The 8,293-nt window shown below is 44.9% G+C and overlaps 1 protein-coding gene across 1 annotated transcript in view; it reads right to left on the bottom strand.

The window, feature by feature from the left end:
* The window catches only part of GGA2 (golgi associated, gamma adaptin ear containing, ARF binding protein 2), a 49,204-nt gene extending 40,996 nt beyond the window's left edge, over nt 1–8,208 (bottom strand). Inside the window, exons 1-2 of the mRNA XM_014587740.2 lie at nt 7,675–8,208; nt 7,492–7,581 (exon numbers count right to left, since the gene is read on the bottom strand). The gene's annotated coding sequence lies outside the window, so the exon portion shown is untranslated. The remainder of the gene's footprint in view (nt 1–7,491; nt 7,582–7,674) is intronic.
* Between the last annotated feature and the right edge of the window lie 85 nt (nt 8,209–8,293).

Here is an 8,293-nt window from a genome sequence, read left to right as displayed (position 1 = left end):
CGTGACGGGCGCGGCCAACTGCGGCTCCGCCCACCAGCCAAGCCCCGCCCCCAAGCGGCCTCGGGGGGTGAGACCCTCGCTTAGCTGAGACCCCCCCACCCCAAACTCGGGCAAGTCTTGCATTGTTTCCTCTTAGATCACATTCAAGGTCAAAGCCAATCGAACTAATCTGGCTACCTGCACCCTCCCTTCCTTCAAAAGTAAGATTGCCAGGTAATCTATGGGATGCCAAGCTTAATTTGAATTCATATAAACAACGAATTCTTTTAATAATTTTATTCAAGAGGGCCTTCCCAGACCAACCTTTTCCAAAATGACACGTCCTGCTTCCCTCTATATTCTCCTTTATTTTCTCCATAACACAGGACACCAGTGATGTATTAGATGTTTAACTGCATATTTTGTTAAAAGGGTAATCCCCCCAAAACATGCTATTCTCATACACTATGAATGTGTTAAATATTTAACTTTAATGAGAGAACCAAGCAGATGTTCTAATTGGTCCAAAACAGAAGTCAAACAAGGACAAATTTATAGGAGCTAAAGAAACATTGAAATGAAGTGTCTAAATGGACACAAAGCCATCCATTTTTCCCCAGTGATAGCTGTCCTTCCATTGGACAGAATTTTTATGTCTCTAAGCGAGTTATTTTGCATTGCTATCAGTTACCTACTATGTACAAGAGCTGTAAGCCACCTCAAAGACAGTGAAAGATTAGAACCTGTAGTCCAGATAGTGCCTACTTCCCAGTGAGGCACAAATTCCTCCCTACAGTTGTGTACCTGTTTCACCCCACTATAAGCAGGGGTTTGCTTTGCACACTTCTGTGTCCCCAGCACCTAGAATAGTACCTGGCACACCAGTGCCAACAAGTATTTGCTGAATGGACAAACAGTGGAAGCAGTTAAGAGTGCTATGGGACTTCAGGCTTACCTCTACCCCAAATAAAGTTATCACCACCTTTGCTGTGCTAGCTCAGCTGGGAAACACCCTGCTGCATAGAGATCTCTAACAGTCTGCTGTCCGTGGCATCCTTCACATGGAGAGTATGAAACTGTGCTGGATGAGAGACTGGCCTGCTCACTGTGTGCAAGGTCCCGTGCTAAACGTTTTACGACAGTTACTTCTTTGGCAACTCCAGCTGCGATAACCACCACAGACTGGCTGACTTAACAGACATTTGTTTCTCACAGTTCCGGAGCCCGAATCCAAGATCAAGGTGCTGGCAGACTGGGTTGTTGGTGAGAGCCCACTTCCTGGCTGCAGATCATCGCCTTGACTTCAGGTTGTGTCCTCACGTGGTGGAGAGATGGAAGGACGGAGGGAGCCCTCTGCTCTCTTCTTCTATTTATAAAAACTCGAATCCCACCATGTGAACACACTGGTCAGGATCTCATCTAAGCCTAATTACCTCCTAAAGGCTCCACCACACCACCACCACCTGGGGATTAGGGCTTTAACATATGAGTTCGCTTGGGGGGAATGCCGGGAATATAGTTCAGTCTGTAACATTACCCAGGTAGGGAAAAATCTTGTACTCAATGAAGAATATGCATTGTCTATAGAACACTCTTCTATGTCATCTGATTTTGGTTCTTCCAGAATAATTTTACTTTTCTGAAAAAATGTCGAAAACTGACAGCAATGGAAAATTATTCTTGTCTATAGACATGCAAATGAATACCATCCTGAGAACACACAACTCTCTTCTAATAATAAAAAGTTTTACCCCATTTGCACATTCATGTTAATATTCTTAATCTACAAATATGTCTGTTCTTTGGATTTGCCTTTTTTAAAAAAACATTTCCCCCCTTTATTCAAGGCAGAGTACATGCACACGAGAAAGAGAAAGCACCATCCACAGGTCTGGTCACCCCTCAGTCTCCTTTCTCCAGTCCATTCGATCTTGGGCACTCACATACATGCCTAGTGTATTTCAGGCTGGGCCATGGATTCAAAACATGGTCACCATGTGAGATCCGGCTTCTCCTGAGAAACACATTACTGCTACACCATGGAGCCTGTCCTTGGATTTGCCTTTGAAGTGATTTTAACATCTCACTAGTTTCTTCATTAGTGAACGAAGTAAAATCTTCAATACTTGTTCATCTCTTGAAAATTCGAAACATCTGGCAACACGGACTGGTTTTCCTCACTGCAACAAGTACTTGGAAATGACTGAAGACTGCACTTGTTAGAGGAGGCTTAACTCTCCATTTGCCAAGGACCATACTTCCACTAAGTATTTCTTTCACCTGGTTTACTTATTTTAAGCATCTGCAATCATCTAACATTTTGACATCTAGATCAGTGGTTTTCAAATCAGCATGAGTCAGATCACCTGAAGATTTGTTACAGATTGCGGAGTCCACCTCACACTGTTTGATCCACTAGATCTGGGATGGGGCTCAAGAAATTGTCTCTCTCTCTCTCTCTTTTTTTTTTTAAATTTGTCAGAGAGTGCCTGTACCTGCTAGAGACTGACAAGAGACAGCAGGAGAAGGAAGAAGTACCCACCATGGGGAAATGTCATGCCACAATCCTTTCTCCTCTATCCTCGAGATACACTTATCCTTGGGATATTTTTCAGACTACCGGATTTGAAACTTGAACGGTGGGTCAGTCATGTGAGATTCAGTTCTCTTCACCACCAGGCCATAAGCTGGCCCTAAAAACTGTCTAATTAGTCTCTAGGTGATGCTGAATAGGCACTACTCTCAGCACTGGGGGTAGAGTGTTGAGTAAGAAAGAGGAGGGAGGCCAGTAGGAAGTATGGTGGTGAAGGCACTGGATTGGCACATGGGTGATCGTGGTTCACAGTCCCAGACCCAGCAGCTTGACAATCACTCCAGGCACATGTGCGTGCATGCCCCAAATTAATTATTAAAAAAAATAATAAATGGCTAGAAACATAAATGGCTCAGATCCATCAGGCTTTCTGATGGTTGCTTTTTTTCTTTCAATCTTTTTATGCAGTGAAACATACAGAAATCTACTAGCTTAACCATTTTTGAGTGTACAGTTCGGCATTATTAGTTCTATTCATAATGCTGTACAACCATGAGCACTACTATGATGGTTATTTTCATGGGTCAACCTGACTGGGCCACAAGACTCTTGGATAGTTGGTTAAATATCATTTCTGGGTGTGTCTGTGAGGACACTAGCTTTTGAATTGGTAGACTGAGTGAAGCGGATGATCTGCCCCCATGTGGGTAGTCATTGCTTAACTGCCTGAACAGAGTCAAAAGGCCATGGAGGGTTGACTTAACTCTGCCTGACTGTTTTTTTTTTTTTTTGAGAGATTTTCACTGTAGGGCGCGTGTGCTTGCCAGACAGACAGAGAGAGACAGAGAGACAGAAAGCGAGAAATCACCCCCCAGGGGGGATGGTCACGCTGCAATCCCTTCTCCTCCATTCTCCTCTCGGGATCTTGGGCACGCACGCACACGCGCCCGGCGTGAGTTTTAAGCCACCGGGTCCGGGACACGGACCGCGGTCGACTACGTGGGAGTCCAGCGACATAGCCATTAGGCTAACTGCTGGTTTCCCTGCCTGACTGTTTGAACCGGGACTTTAATCTTATTGCCCTTGGTACTCTGTGCTCAGGCCTTCAGACCTGGAGTATATACCCCTAGTTCCCTGATTCTCAGGCCTTCAGTCTCTATACCACCTGGTTTCCCAAATTTCTAGCTTGCATTGCTGTTGTGAACCATTACCTTATAATAAATCCCTTCCTAAATGAATATCCTATTGATTCTGATTCTCTGGAGAACCCTAATAGAGGCCCTTACAGGCCATGATGAGGAAACATGGCTTTATCATGACATCAGTCCTCCTCCCTGCTCCATTTTCCAATCATCTCCTACCAGGGTTCCCTGCTGTGGTCTGGGGCTGCTAAGATCTCTTCAGCACAGTTGCCAGGATGACCTTTCAGAAAAACATGAATCTGATCATGTTACTTCACTACCTAAGACATTTCTAAGGCTCCATACCTTCCGCCTTATGAAGACCCAGCCTCTGGTCTTCAATGACCTAACTCCCATTTTGTTCAGGAACCCAGCACTCCCTGGCCCAGCCAGGCAGACCTCACCCCAGCTCTGGATCTGACTGACCTATAGGGACCCTCACTGCCACAGCAGTAGAGCAGTGAAGGATTGAAAAATGAGGAAATCAGGTGGGGGGAGGATGCTTATAAAAAGTTTCCTGACATTACGAAAAAGACCCACAGCAAATCAGTCTCTCCCCTGCCAAACATGAAGGAGGAAGTGCAGTGAGGCCTGAGCCCTGCACCAGCCAGCTGTGAGAAGAAACAACCCCAGGCTGGTGGCAGGCTGAGGCCAGGGTGGCAAACTCAGCCCTCTCCAACATAACTGAACGCATAACTAACCAACCCTGGAACCTGCCTTACCCCTCAACTTCCTGTTATATGGGGCAATACATCTTGTTTAAGCTGGTTTGAATCTTGATTTTGTTTTTTACACCAAATGGCACTGAAATACCTTTCGCCTGGCAGAGAAAGGCTATCTGGATCTCCCCTGCCTGGTTTCTCAGAAACCACATGGTCCCCTTCTACCTGTCCCCCAACTTCTACCCTGGGCTCTAGTCATGCCCAGCTATGCGAAGCTTCCTTAGCTCTGCTTCAAATACTCCTTCAACCCCTGTCTACCTGTAAAACTCCTACTCATTCCTCAGAACCCAGTAGGAAGGTCACTTGGCCTGTAAAGCTCCTGACAGGCCTTGGTAGTATGAAAAGCTTCTCCTCTAAGCCTCTCTTTAATCCAAAATGCCCTTGGTCTCTAAGTATTCACTGTCCTGGTCCCTGAGAAGATAGGGAATTTTTCAGTCCTTACAAAACATATATACTCTATAGTTGAAGGGAACTTCTCCCAGATAGCTATATTCAATGCAAATTCTAAACAAAAGAACAGACTGCTAACTATAATCCCAAATCTTGCAAAAGAGGTAAGATTTTCTGGGGTAGAAGAAAGTGACACCGTCAAACTACTGGAATCTGACAGTTAGACCCGCTGATGATTGTCACATGTGAAGAAACTGATCTGGCTGATGAAGCCCTCAGACACCACTGTGAGAGTTTCACTTGATTCCCTCCTGTGTATCAGGCAATGTGCCCGTTGCTATGGTTATAACCAAGAATAAGACTTCTTGCCTGTCTTATATTCTTTGAAGATAGGCCGTAAACATGTACAAATAAACTACGTAACGTCATATAGTAATAAATTCTATAAAGAAAAAAACAAAGTAGGATAAAGGTAGTATGACTGTGATTCCAAATCTGGCTATAAAAACGTAATTTTGCAACTGGCCCCAGGTCCTAGTGGGTTTTTAATTTTTATTTAAAAATTTATTTTGCTATAGGGCATGTGCACTTGCTGGAGATCAAGAGAGAGAGAAAGTGAGAACCCCCTGGGGAGGATGGCCCCACTACAATCCCTTCTTCTCCATTTTCCTCGGGATTTTGGGCACACATGCAAACGCACCCAACATATTTCTCAAGTTGCCAGGCCCAGGATTCAAACCATGTACTCAGTCATGTGGGATCTAGCTGTCTTAACCATGACATCACCTGCTAGCCTGTGACCTAGTATTAAGAGAACTCATCTCACCATGAGGTTTGAACCCTAGCCCTGGGAGCTTGAAAAATACACCCGGCACATGTGTGTCCTCCTCCTTCCTCAGAACCCAGTACACAGGTCACTTGGTCTGTAAAGCTCCCTGACACGCCTTAACAGAATGAAAAGGAGGGAGAAATGGAAGAGAAGGGATTGTGGCATGACCACACCCCATTGGGAGGTGCTTTCTTCCTCTACCTTTTTCTGTCTGTCTCTCCCTGGTGAGTGCATGTACCCTCTGGGAAAATAAAATTAAAAAAAAAAAAACCATAATTTTCTGGAAAGGATACTTTCTAAATGACACTAAAAGAGAACGTACTCAAAAGATGGAACTGCTCACTTATGCGAGTGGGTCCTCTGCAGTCATGATTGATTGCATTACATGACTCCACCCCACTGACCACAACTGATTGGACAGCTGACCCCAGCTAAGCCGATCAGAGTCTCGCCTGGGAGTTTGGATGTATAATAGAATACAGGTTACTGAATTTATGGTGTAAGGGAATATAGATGCCTTAGATTAGGGACAGGGCAACTGTCAGCCAAGTGTAGAGATGAAGAGTAAGCCAGTCTGCAGAAAAAAGACAAGAAGAGCAGACACAGTAAGAAACAAATGTTAGAACTGCCCAGAGACTGGACTAGCTGAAGGGCTGGCGAGGGAGACTGTGATGTGATGAGATCTATCATGGGTGCCCCTAACCCTCTCTGGTGTGTGTACACACACGATCTCATGAAAGAAAGAAAATAAATTTAAGCAAATAAAAAGAAGCCAGAATCTGAATCTTCAGTTGGGGCATCCAAAACTAAAGGGAAAATAAAAAAACTGAAACAACATTATTATATGTGTCCCCACTGAAGGACTCAGATGACTGGCCGATAGCTCCTGTTGCCTGGGTTTTGTCTTTTCTAAGACTGGTTCTTTAGATTTTCCATAGATTCCCTAGCTCTCCCAAAGTCTCCTTCAAACTTCTCAAGTTAGGTGCAGTTGGTTTTTACAGAGTTCAACTGAAGAACTTTATGAGGTGTAAGGCTTTCTGAGCAAAGAGTGATGCTTAATACTTGCTTAAACCAAATGCCAAAACCATATGCTGAAGTTGTGGCCCCCAGAACCTCATGATGTGACTGTATTTGGAGACTGGGCGTTTAAAGAGGCGATTATATTCAAATGAAGTAATCCTTTAATCCTCTCTCCCTATTCTTTGGGCAAGGAGAGCATATTAGTTATCTGTTACTGGGTGACAAATTATCCCACACCAAGTGGCTTTAACAATATACATTTACTGTATCACAACCTGTGTGTCTGAAATTCCAATGCAGCTTCCCTGAGTGGTTCTAGCTCAAAGTTTCTCATGGAAGTTGTAGTCTTGATGATGGCTGGAACTTTGGTCATCTAGACACATGACCAGGCTGGGAGATCAACTTCCAGGACAGTGCACTCACATAGATGTGAGAAGGCGGCCTCCATTCCTTGTCACACAGACTCTTCACTGGGCTGCCGGAACATCTTCATGACCTAGAAGCTGGCTTTCCTCACAGTAAGGGACCCAAGGAAACAAGATGGAAGCTGCGATGTATTTTACGATCTCGCTTCAGAAGTCACACTATCATTTCCTTAATAGCCTTCTGGTTACAACAAAGTTATTCCTATTCAGTGTGGGAAAGAACCACACGAGGATGTGAATACCATGACAAAGGGATCACTGGGGCCATCTGAGAGGTGGCTGCCATACAGGGGAAGCCTAGAAGCCTTGTGGGAGTTTTCGTACTCAGCCATTGGCCTCTTTTCACTTGAGCTATTTCTATTCGCCTGTTCACCAAGAACATCTCTTTTCAGAAACCCAGCCAGTGACTTACTAGCAATGGTGGAAGGAAGAGGCAGATATGAAGAAAAAGATGCAAAACAGGCAGGTGAAGTTTTCCAGTCCAAGGACCAAGTCTGGAGAACTGGAAAAGAGGAACAGATGACCATTAGGGAAAGGAGACACAGGCTGCCCCAAGGTTCAAGGACAAAGAGTAGCATAAAACATGAGGGCTTACCCCTGACAGATGAGAAACTCCTCCCGTTACAGCCCCCAAAGAAAGTCGAACGTGCAGTTCTGCGTTGCCGGTGTCAATCATCCTTTATTGCTCTGAAGTCAAATGGGCCTGAGAACTGGGATTCATGAGTCCAGACTGCGGCTGAGCTGAACCGTGTCCCCCGCCAAAACCATATGCTGAAGTCGTGGCCCCCAGAACCTCATGATGTGACTGTATTTGGAGACTGGGCGTTTCAAGAGGCGATTATATTCAAATGAAGCTGCTGAGGTGGGCCTAGTCCAGTCTGACTGGTAGCCTTCTAAGACGAGAAAATCTGGACACAGAGAGGACACCAGGGATGTGTGTGCCCAGAGGAAGGTAAGTGAAGACACAGAGAAGGTGGCCATGTAAAGGTCAAGTAGCAAGGCTCCGGGGGAATAAAAAAACAAACCTGCTGACACCTTAATCTTGGGCTTCTAGTTTCTAGGAAATTTGTTTTTTTTTTTTTTTTAAATGAGAGAGATTTTTGCTATAGGGTATATGTGCCACTGGAGAGACAGAGAGACAGAAAGCAAGAAATCACCCCCCAGGGGAGATGACCGTGCCACAATCCCTTCTCATCCATTCTCCTCTCAGGATT

This window comes from Tupaia chinensis, unplaced genomic scaffold (genome assembly GCF_000334495.1).
Source record: "Tupaia chinensis unplaced genomic scaffold, TupChi_1.0 Scaffold000231_2, whole genome shotgun sequence".
In the NCBI taxonomy this organism is placed as follows: Eukaryota; Metazoa; Chordata; class Mammalia; order Scandentia; family Tupaiidae; genus Tupaia; species Tupaia belangeri.
Note: the sequence above shows the minus strand (reverse complement) of the source record. Positions and strands in the feature narration are given on the sequence as shown.